This window comes from Schistocerca piceifrons, chromosome 5, assembly GCF_021461385.2.
Source record: "Schistocerca piceifrons isolate TAMUIC-IGC-003096 chromosome 5, iqSchPice1.1, whole genome shotgun sequence".
In the NCBI taxonomy this organism is placed as follows: Eukaryota; Metazoa; Arthropoda; class Insecta; order Orthoptera; family Acrididae; genus Schistocerca; species Schistocerca piceifrons.
Genome location: NC_060142.1, coordinates 274,083,884 through 274,096,664, shown reverse-complemented (window position 1 = coordinate 274,096,664; position 12,781 = coordinate 274,083,884).

The following is a 12,781-nucleotide window of genomic DNA, read 5'->3' as shown; positions in this document are numbered from 1 at the left end:
CGTAATATAATATTAGGTAGCTTCGTAGAAAGACTGAGCTTCTGTGAATGAAAATTATCTCTTTGCTCCTTGTTTATCTTAGCGATGATACGAGTACATTTCGGTACTTCAGTTTATTGGGACCAATAATATCAATGAACACCGAGAACGTTTTTAAAAAATGATGAAATTTCGTTTGTTTCCTTATTCAGGATTAATTATCGTAAAAAAATCTTGTTTTGGTATCTCTCAAGATATTCGATTTTCTCCATGTGAGTCCGTTAGTTTTAACTGAAGAAGTAACACAAATGTTTTTGTAGTGTGTCATTAAATCTTATGGGTTGAAGTAAGAATAATGATTTGGGGTTTTTGATTCCTATAAGGTATTTCTTTTTTGTGTTTGTACTTAATTTTGTCTGTGTTTTACAAAAGACAGTGGCCAAGTGTTAGGAAATCAATTTAATCCCCTCTATTGAAATTGAAAGAGAAACAAAAATCCTAACTGTCACCGCCACTGTACACTAACCTTAGGACAATTCATGGACTAAGCTAAGCCTCTTCGGGCGTTGACAGATCGCGAATCCCACAAATAAACTCAAAATAAACGGTCACTCGTCACTTTACCAGTCGCCAAATTGTAGCAGACATGCAGTCTCTTAACGTGGTTCCAAATTTCAAGGGAAAATTATTATCATAGGTAGGGAAGATCATCGCTGTACCACTTTTCAAAACTTTCTGCAGTCTTTCATCAAAAAGTTTCCTAATTTACTCATTGCTAGGGACTGTTATATTAAATACAATAACCACTTACACAACTTTGAGATGTCACCTTGCTCTAGTAATAGGAAACTGTCAAATCAAAAGAGACCTCACACTCATTTTCCTTTGCGTGGACCAACAGTTCCACTAGCTTTACTTTAAAGGAAGTACATCGGATCCTCTGTCTGACCGAATCCACAATACCAATCAAAACTCCAAAAACACCGAAAATTAGTAAGAAATGCAGAAGCTAAACTTTTTGTATTTGTCTGCTTATTCGCATCAATGCTTACAAAGATCTTCCCAACTACAGAAAGAGCTATCATGCACCAGCATTCCCGATTATAAACAAAAGGAGCCTGTTCTCCTGGAATCAGAAAAAAATTTACAACTAGCAAATTTGTTCCTAGATCGTGCTAACCATACCTTCATATGCGTAGTTAGGCTTACAGCTCCTGAACTTAAAATTCTTGACCCAAATCCTCTCGCTAGGACGATCTGCAGTGTGTAATGGTCAAGAACGAACTAACTACCTCATAACGTTGATTACGTTGGAAGCATACTTTTAGACAAACATGTGTCGATATTGCACTTTTACAATAATCACTTCATTGTACTGGATGGCTTTCAGTCAGTCTTGTAGCGTACAGATCGCAGCGATCGCAGCGCAAGTAGATGATCTCTGGACTCCGTAGTTGCCGTCTCTCATTCCCTGTGCTTTGCTACGTCGGTGTTTTAGATGTAACCATCCTCGTACTGGATTTCTATATCAGATTTTAGTACAAATGTATAAACAACTATACACATACAATTTTGAATGAATTTCATTCGTAATTTATGATTATTTACATAACCGTGTAAGAACGCACCTGCGACGTTTCGGGCATTGTTTGACGGAGTTCTCATAGGACCGAAACCACGTCAATGTTTGCCTACAAGAGTAATATAGAACAGCACATACAACGTTTAAGGGAAGTGTTCCTGAGATTGAGGCCAGCGAATTTAACGGTGAGTACGAAAAAAAATGGTTCAAATGGCTCTAAGCCTCAAAGTCCTCTAGACTTAGATCTACTTAAACCGAACTAACCTAAGGACATCACACACATCCAAGCCCGAGGCGGGATTCGAACCTGTGATCATAGCAGCAGGGCGGTTCCAGACTGAAGCGTTGAGTGCGCATAGGTGTAATTTTATGCTGGATGAAATGGCATAACTTGGTCACATGGTAAATAAAGATGGGGTTAAGACGTACGTGGGATTGATTAAAGCATTACGTGAATTTTCTGTGCTTGAGTCAGTGAGTGACTTTCAATCATTCCTTGGAGTCGCAAACTATTACCGAAGATTAGTAAAGGATTCTGTTGACGTTGCAAAATCGTTGACGCAATTACTGAAGAAAGATTTAAAATTTGGAGAGGATAGACAGCGCGGTTTTGAGAGACTGAGAGAAGCTTAAACATCAAGTTTTTTGCGATTCCAGAGTTCAGCAAGGAATTCATTCTGTCATGCAATGTGTCCAATCATGCATTTGGCTTTGTACTGCCTAGATGCCGTAGAGCATCCGGTAGCCTATGCATTAAGGCAATTGAACTCAACAGAGAGGAAAATGAAATGAATTGAACTCAGCAGAGAGGAAAATGAAATGAGCGTATGGCATCGTTGGCCGGGAGGCCCCGCCCATGGAAGATCGGCCGCTAAGTGCAAGTCTTATTTCAGTCGACGCTACGTTGGGCGACTTGTACGCCGGTGAAGAGGATGAAATGATCATGAGGACAACAAAACACCTAGTACACGAACGGAGAAAATCTCCAACCCGGGAATCGAACCCAGGCACGCTGCAGGGGAGGCAAGCACGTTACCAACTAGCTAAGCATGCGGACTGCAGAGAGGAATTACTCCACGACGTAAAAGGAGATTTTGAGCCTTATCCACGGAATCACCTACTTCAAGTATTATCTCTATGGCAAAAAGTTCCGAATGATGAAGGATCATGCAGCGTTAAAACGTTCTACACCTACATGGATACTCTGCAAATCACATTTAAGTGCCTGGCACAGGGTTCATCGAACCACCTTCACAATTCTCCATTACTACAATCTCGTTTAGCGAGCGGAAAGAATGAACACCTATATCTTTCCGTACGAGCTCTGATTTCCCTTATTTTATCTTGGTGATCGTTCTTCCCTATGTAGGTCGGCGTTAACAAAATATTTTCGCATTCGGAGGAGAAAGTTGGTCATTGGAATTTCGCGAGAAGATTCGGTCGCAACGAAAAACGCCTTTCTTTTAATGATGTCCAGCCCAAATCCTGTATCATTTCTGTGACGCTCTCTCCCATATTTCGCGATAATACAAAACGTGCTGCCTTTCTTTGAACTTTTTCGATGTACTCCGTCAGTCCTATCTGGTAAGGATCCCACGCCGCGCAGCAGTATTCTAAAATAGGGCAGACAAGCGTAGTGTAGGCAGTCTCTTTAGTACGTTTGTTACATCTTCTATGTGTCCTACCAATAAAACGCAGTCTTTGTGTAGCCTTCCCCACAACATTTTCTATGTGTTCCTTCCAATTTAAGTTGTTCGTAATTGTAACACCTAGGTATTTAGTTGAATTTACGGCTTTTAGATTAGACTGATTTATAGTGTAAGCGAAGTTTAACGAGTTCCTTTTAGCACTCAAGTGGATGACCTCACACTTTTCGTTATTTTGGGTGAACTGCCACTTTTCGCACCATTCAGATACCTTTTCTAAATCGTTTTGCAGTTTGTTTTGATCTTCTGATGACTTTATTAGTCGATAAACGACAGCGTCATCTGCAAACATCCGAAGACGGCTGCTCAGTTTGTCTCCCAAATCGTTTATATAGATAAGGAACAGCAAAAGGGCCTATAACACTACCTTGGGGAACACCAGAAATCACTTCTGATTTACTCTATCACTTTCCGTAAATTACTACGAACTGTGACCTCTGACAGAAAATCACAAATCCAGTCACGTAACTGAGACGATACTCCATCAGCACGCAATTTCACTACAAACCGCTTATGTGGTACAGTGTCAAAAGCCTTCCAGATATCCAAAAATACGATATGGATCTGAAATCCCTTGTCAAGAGCACTCAACACTTCATGTGAATAAAGAGGTAGTTGTGTTTCACAGGAACGATGTTTTCTAAACCCATGTTGACTGTGTGTCAATAGACCGTTTTCTTCGAGGTAAATCATAATGTTCGAACACAATAGATGTTCTAAAATCCTGCTGCATATCGACGTTAACGATATGGTCCTGTAATTTAGTGGATTACCCCCACTACCTTTCTTGAATATTGGTGTGACCTGTGCAACTTTCCATTCTTTGGGTACGGATCTTTCGTCGAGCGAACGGTTGTATATGATTGTTAAGTATAGAGCTAATGCATCAGTATACTCCGAAAGGAACCTAATTGGAATACAGTATGGACCAGAAGAATTGCTTTTATTAAGTGATTTAAGTTGTTTCACTACTCCGAGGATATTTACTTCTACGTTACGCTTGTTGGCAGCTGTACTCGATTCAAATTCTGGAATATTTACTTCGTCTTCTTTTGTGAAGGCATTTCGGAAGGCTGTGTTTAGTAACTCTGCTTTGGCAGCACTGTCTTCGATAGTATCTCCATTGCTATCGTGCAGAGAAGGCTGGGATTGAAGGACCTTTCTAGTTGGTTGACTCTGTGGGTGGTAAGACTGAGGGAGTTTGATTTTGAAATTGTAAATAAGCCTGGAAAGAAACATGGGAACGCAGATGGCTTATGTAGGAAAGTAGCAGTGTTGCAAATAGATGGTAATGAGCTTAAGGAATGCAGAAGACGGATGGCGAGTATAAGCGGCATACTAAACAATCACAATTTTGTATGTAGGATGGATTGCCATCCAGAGAAACCAAGTTGGCTCCTTGAGTAGTAGTATTAGCAGAGCTAAGCAATAAAGTGCTTAGGAGCCACATGATCACGTGTTTGCAGGTCATGAAGGACTTATTTCTGCCAGCAGGAGAGTAGTGGAGAGGCATTGGTGCAAGGATAGGAAGACGGACGTGAATTACACTATCGGCCATTAAAATTGCTGCACCACGAAGATGACGTGCTACAGACGCGAAATTTAACCGACAGGAAGGAGGTGCTGTGATATGCATATGATTAGCTTTTCAGAGCATTCACACAAGGTTGGCGCCAGTGGCGACACCTACAACGTGCTGACATGAGGAAAGTTTTCAACCGATTTCTCACACACAAACAGCAGTTGACCGACGTTGCCTGGTGAAACGTTGTTGTGATGCTTCGTGTAAGGAGGAGAAATGAGTACCATCGCGTTTCCGACTTTGATAAAGGTCGGATTGTAAACTATCGCGACTGCGGTTTATCGTATCGCGACATTACTGCTCGCGTTGGTCGAGATCCAATGAAAGTTAGCATAATATGGAATCGGTGGGTTCTGGAGGGTAATACGGAATGCTGGATCCCAACGCCCTCGTATCGCTAGCAGTCGAGATGACAGGCATCTTATGCGCATGGCTGCGACGGATCGTGCAGCCACGTCTCGATCCCTGAATCAACAGATGGGGACGTTTGCAAGACAACAACCATCTGCACGAACAGTTCGACGACGTTTGGAGCAGCATGGACTATCAGCTCGGAGACCATGGCTGCGGTTACCCTTGACGCTGCATCACAGACAGGAGCGCCTGCGATGGTGTACTCAACGACGAACCTGGTTGCACGAATGGCAAAACGTCATTTTTTCGGATGAATCCAGTTTCTCTTTACAGCATCATGATGGTCGCATCCGCGTTTGGCGGCATCGCGGTGAACGCACATTGGAAGCGTGTATTCGTCATCGCCATACTGGCGAATCACCCGGCGTGATGGTATGGGGTGCCACTGGTTACACGTCTCGGTTACCTCTTGTTTGCATTGACGGCACTTCGAACAGTGGACGTTACATTTCGGATGTGTTACGATCCGTGGCTCTACTCTTCATTCGATCCGTTCGAAACCCTACATTTCAGCATGATAATGCACGACCGCATGTTGCAGGTCCTGTACGGGCCTTTCTGGATAGAGAAAATATTCGACTACTGCCTTGGCCAGCACATTCTCCAGATCTCTCACCAATTGAAAACGTCTGGTGAAAGGTGGCTACACTGAGCCACAGCGCCAGAGAGTTTTGTTTCGCCGCCTCCACTGGCAGTGATTATTGAGAAGTAGCGGAGGGCAGAGTGCTTGTTGAGAACTTGTAGTAGTGAGTGCTTGCTGAGATGTCGTAGTGAAGAGTTCTTGTCGAGAGGTCGTAGTAGTCAGTTCTTGTTGAGATGTGGTAGTAGCGAGTCGGTGTGGAGATATTGTAATGATTAGAGTGCTTTTCATCAATATAAATGAAGGTAACAAACTCCTTTTCTTTTTTTTCTCATTATTTCAATGCCCTGAATAATGCGTCATTACACGTTCAGGCAACAAAGCATCTGGCTTGTGTTCTTGTATTAGAGTGTAATTCTGGTTTTCTTGCGCAATTATAGTATTTCTAATTTTTTTTATCACGTCAGTATAAATAGTATTTGAAATTTCTTGTCTTATTGAAGAAGAACCGTGCCAGATGTGTACGTTGAGTCATACTTCCACACACAGAACAGTTATACTTGTGCTTTGGTTTCGTAGGTTTTATAGTTGCTGGGGACTTAATTAATTAATTGTGTTAACGAAAATTTTCATTTCATTCTTTGTTGTTGTTCTATGCAGTCAGATTGCGTAATAATACTAGTCAGGGCCAACCGATTACGAGACACAGCGTAATCGGACATACAGCTACGAAAAGTAAAAATGATTTTCAAATTTAATAAATAAGCCCCCATGCACGTGGCGACCGCTGCTTCGGATCGTCCCTTGGAATTCTTCTGATTGTAAAAATAGTAGACAGTAGTATTGTTGTAGTAATTTGTAGTTTAGTAATTGTAGTCTATATTGCATGTGTAGATTTGGTAATTGTCATTCTTCTAATGGTATTTCAGAATTTAATTTTATTGTCTTGTATACGCGTTTGACAATTTAGGGCAATTATTTCAATTGTTCGTATAATCGTGTTTGAGGGAAACATTTCGTGTAAATGGTGTTGTTGGAGATAAAGAGTCATTGTGTGTAATTTTCGTACAGTGACGAGTTTTGTATGTTTTGTAAATGATTACGCGATCGATGAAAAAGGCAAAAATGATGGATAGTCAGAATGACGAAATTGTTGACATGGCGAACTGAATGCTCACAATAATAGATTAAATGCAGTAGAGATTAGACAAAGGGAACAGGATAGAGAACAGGAAGAAAGAGATCGCGTGATAGTACAGAAATTTTCAGAGTTAAATTTACAACGTGCAAAAGATAAGGAAGAAATATTTGAGAGAATCGAGGAATCCGTACCAAATGACAGATTAAATAACCTAACACAATATGAACAGTTAACTACCAAATGTGTTAATACTGAAACCCGAGTCACGACACTTACGGAAGACGTAAATAAACAGAAAGAACAAATAGGTGATTTATCGGAAAGAGTTGAGGAGATTTCAGATAAATTGACAAGTCTTAGTTTAAATGGGGACAGAGATTCAGATGATACAGCACCATTGCCATTTGCAGAAACCGAAGAGTACCAGAACATAAATAAGCATGTTGAAAATCAGGGAAAATTTAATGAACGCGTTAAAAGGGAATTTGAGGCATTACGAAAGCATATCAAGCAAATTGAAGGCGAAATCGTAGGAAAAGACAGAAAAAGAAATTTAGAATCACAGATACCAGAGGGGTTTGAAGAAAATAATTTGTTTCATTTACGGGATGCAACAAGAGAGCGCCAGGCGCGCGAACTTGACAATAGTCAACATTGGGGCTGGGACAGACGTGGTAGGTCTTTGTCGCCACGAGGCGAAAACTCTGACTATAAACACTTTTTGACTGTTCGGAAATTTAAGATCTTTCGTAATTCTAAGAATGAGATACATCCATGTGCATGGTTAGATCAATTTATGTACGCACTTCCACGAAACTGGCCACTAAGTCACAAACTGGAAATTATGTGCAGCTATTAAAGTCCTCAGGGGATTCACTACACTGAGTGAATATGTGCCGTAGCGTGCATAGGGCCCCGAGCTGTAGTGGTGCTATTTCCCTTTTAGTTTTCTGCACCGCTGCCTACTCTTTTACTATTCTTTGCATCTGTCAAAACAACTCTTCGACTATCAATCTATCTAGAGAATCGTTAAAGAATAACCGGATATGACTAATTTACCCAAAAGTGATTTCGGAAATTACCGTTGGGACTTACTGTATCTTCAGCAGCATTCATTCGTAGCTTAAACGAAATTTTACCTGTTTATCTTCGTGACAATATTACTTCATATGTTGACGATATTCTTATTGCTAAACGTTCTTGGAGTGAGCACAACAAAATTTTGGATTCATTATTACGTATTTTTGCTAGAGTTGGCATTACAGTGAACTTGGAAAAATCTGAATTTGGTCGTTCTCAGGTGAACTTTCTCGGTCACATTATTTCTACAGAAGGTATTCTTCCTGATCCAGATAAATTAGACGCTATTCGTAATTATGCTGTTCCTACCACAGAACGTGAGGTTCGTAGTTTCCTTGGTGTCTGTAATTTTCTCAGACGCTTTGTTAGATTGGACGATTTGGCCACACCTCGTTTTTGCGATCTATCTGGAAAGTTCTTTTTTTAAACGAAAATCGGTCGACAACTCTGTTTGGTTAATTTGTATTCCTGATGAGTGGGTTAATAAGCTGATCTGGTATACGCATTTCAGTTATGCACACTATGGTCCCAGAAAATGCTTTCATAAATTATGGGAAAATTGCTACTTCAGTAATATGGAAAAACGTATTCGATCTGTTCTGGCCAAATGCAAATTATGTCAAAAGGCTAAGCCGTCAACTATTTCTCACAGAGCACCGTTGTTTCCTATCATTCCAGCGAAATTAAAGGAGATGGCTGCAGTCGATTTGTTCGGTCCAGTGGTTCGTTCTACTAATGGTTTAGCGTACATTTTCGTAGCAGTGGAGTTGACATCAAAATATGAGTGTTTTACACCTTTACGCAAAGCAACAGCTCGTTCAGTATCTAATACTTTCATTAACCATTTTCTTAAAGAAGTTGGTCATGTTGGTAAGGTTATATCAGATGATGGATCACAGTTTCGTTCTAAAATTTGGCTTCGTACTCTACGGCGTCGTAAAATTAAACTAATTTTCATTTCACTTTTTCACCCTCAATCTAACGCTTCAGAGAGATGGATGAAGGAAATCAATAAATTGTGTTGTCTTTATTGTCATCAGAATCACAGAACGTGGGATCAGTATCTTCATATTTTTCAAAATATTCTGAATGAACTTCCTAATGACTCAATTTCTTTACCGCCTATACTGATATCAAAAAACAAAACACCGACAAATCACATATCTGAAATCGTTCCTTTTCCGCTTTCACGGAAACTGCGGCATTCTGAAGTTGTGAACATGGCTCTGCAAAATATTGCATCTGCGGCTGCTAGAAGAGAGAAATCAGCTAAACATCCTGGTCGTTTAAAAATCTTGTCAGTTGGCCAAAAGGTGTTAATTAAGTCTCATCGTTTGTCTCACAAAGGAAAAGGCTTGTGTCGCAAATTTTTTCTGCTTTATAACGGTCCATATAGAATTCGCAAAATTATTCATGATGACACTGTTGAAGTAGAAACTCTTAAATCACGACGCTCCAAGGGAATACATCATATATCAAACGTTAAAATTTTGTGGAATGACACACTTTCGAGAAACCAACAGTTTACGTAAACATGCAGAGAATACAAGGATACCGCGCTGTGTTTTGGCGGCGGCACATACTCAAAGCAACAGTCAAGTCTGCGCGCCGCACAAGGCAGTCGTTGACCGGAAACAATTGCTTCCTACGTCACGCGCCTACAGCTGATCGAGCGCTCAGTGCGAATGCACTGACAGCCGTAAACAAATACACAGTCTAATTTCTCCGACTAAATTCAGTATAAAGCTATAGTGACTTGATGAATTATGTTATTAACGTTCAGTATTTTTCAGGATACGGTTCTATAAAATATTTAAGAACTTCAGGTAAATTCTGTGTGTCTCCGACGTTAAGAGGACTTGCTATCGAGAAAATTTCAGAAAGAATGTAATTTCCAAGAAGAAACTAATAAACTAAAAAGGTAACTATTAATTGAGTTTATTTTTTCAGGTAACATATTTCCACTTAGGTACGTACTTTAGACGTAATTTGCTGCTCGCAATTACGTGATTCATACCTTGTGCTAATTTCATGTACTATGAATTTACTTGTGAAGCGACGTGCTTGCGTACATTTGCTGATTTTTGTCAATGTTTTATTAATGAACAGGGTTGTTATTTGTATATATTATGCATCGCTTGGCTGCAATGCTTTTTCACTGATGTCATATTTTTTTATTATGTGTCTGCTGTGCTTATTTATTTAAATTATAATTGTCACCTGATTAGTTGTGCTGATATGTATGTAAGTTATACTTTATGATTTATCTGCTTGCGCCTTCATGTTTACTTATTAAGATGACATATGAACATTTATTTGCGTATACTGATATGATGCTAATGACCAGTTTATTACGTAAGATACATGTTTGCTGCTATGCGTATGGATTGCATATTTATACATTTCTGTTTGTTGTCATAACTACTCTTTAATTTGGTATATAGAAATGCTGATATACTGTGTACAAACATAGAGTTTAGGTCACATTATGGTATTAATTATAGATTGTTCGCTTGGCAGAGCCTCGTTGTAAGAATTGTGCTGCATCCACTTGTTGACATTCTGTTCTCTACTTGTATATTTACTCGCTATTGCATGTTTTGCTTACGCTCAGTGCCTTATATTTTTAAGATAGGAAAATGAACTGCTATAATTCGACATAAACGACATTAGTACAAGAAACTTCATAGAAGTCACATGAGCTGGAGGTTTTATGGAATTTGTATAAATTTATGCTAATAGGAAGGAAGCTAACGACATGACATGCCAAAACTAGGTTTAGACCATTGACAGTTATTACACTGCATTTTTCGTGAGCAATTGAAATAGGAAGTGACACTTGACACAAGAAATACTCCACAAGTTTGCTTCTGTTTGCCATAATTCTTGAAGTGGTGTACACACTGTGAAATATTATGATCATTCACACTCCGTAATCGTACTTAATTACTGAGAGTTATTCGAACTAAAGACTGTTAGAGGTCATGTATGCATTTCTTTTATTTAATGATGGACAAGGTAACCAAAATCCATCTTATAATTTATAATGAGTAGAAGATTTGGGTCAGATGGATTACACAGAGGTTGTGTGTTGACAGTGTGTCTTCGGATTGTATGGGATGATGAGGTTTGCATTAGTATTTTATCTGTACTTGTTCGTGGAGACTGACTAGAGGAAAGAGTTGTTATGGAAGTGAAATGATATTGGCGATAAGGTTTATATGTGTCGACGTATTGAAGAGGTATTATTGAGGTATTGATATTATATGAAGTTGATGATTATTGGAGTTTTTGTGGACAAGAGGTAAGGTAAATGATATTGATGATAAGATTTATATGTATCGACGTAAGAGGTATTATTGAAGTATTGAGATTATGTGAAGCTGATGACTATTGGAGTTTTGGTGGATAAGAGGTAAAGTAAGTGAGGTGCATATTTTTTTTTGTTGGTCTATATGGAACAAGGAGGATGAAGATAGCAGACTAGAACACTCAAGTAGAAGGAAGATTGTCTACACACACTTTGTTAAATCAATAAGCAGTACTTTTTTTTTTTTTTTTTTTTGTTTTTTTTTTTTTGGAGAGAGGAAGTAATTGCATATCTTGGCTCACTGACAGTTGTTCAGCAACAGTACATTTTGATCTGGCTTGGCAAACATTGGTCTTGACATGTTGACTATGACGTTGACTTAACTATTATTGACTGTTATACATTGCTGCCACTACTACTTGATACACATGATGAACATCAAATTTTGACAGAATTGCATTTACACTATTCAATTACACAGTAGTACTTAATGTGGATGAAAGATGAGTGAGTGTGTTTTCCTTTCCTAATCCTACCCACCTATCTCCTAAATATTATTTTATTTGTTTGTAGTGGCTTGCACTGACACCCATAAATATTATAGGTTTACTGATATTTGAGTATTTGTAATAGTTAATATGACAATTATCTGATATCATTTGTGTGTTTATTAGAATTTGTATGTTTAGTGTAAGAGCATTGAGAATAATTTTGTAAAAGCATTTGTATGTGCATTCAAACTATTGTTCATGCCTGAACTGTCTGATTAGTGATGGTGAATATTATGAACTGTTACCTGCACTTGCTCAACATTGCTGGGTGCCACTGATGGACAGCTTGTACTGAGATAATGTCACTTGTTGGTGTCTGCACCTGCTCAACATTACTGGGTGCCACTGATGAACTGCTTCTACTGAAATAATGTCACTTGTTGGTTTCTGCACCTGTTAAACATTGCTGGGTGCCACTGATGGACTGCTTCTACTGAAATGATGTTGCCTCTTGCTGTCTGCACCTGTTCAACATTACTGGGTGCCACATATGGAACTGATTTTACTAAAATGATGTCACTTGTTGGTGTTTGCACCTGTTGATCATTGCTGGGTGCTGCTGCTGGAACTATCAACTACTTGTTTTTTTTTTTTGAATAATTAAAAGTATTTTATGTGAACATTTGTATAAACTGATTTTTTGTGTATTGTGTAAACTATTATGTAAAGCCACATGTATGAAAGAATTTGTATTGCCTACTGTATTTTATATATTAGGTTATTGAAAGGTCAGTGCAAAGGCAAAATTTTATCTAATTACGTGATATTTACGTATTGATATTATCTTTTATTTTTGTCTGTATTTTTTTGACGAATTTGGTGGTATTTTCACCACCAATGCTGGCAAAAATACCAT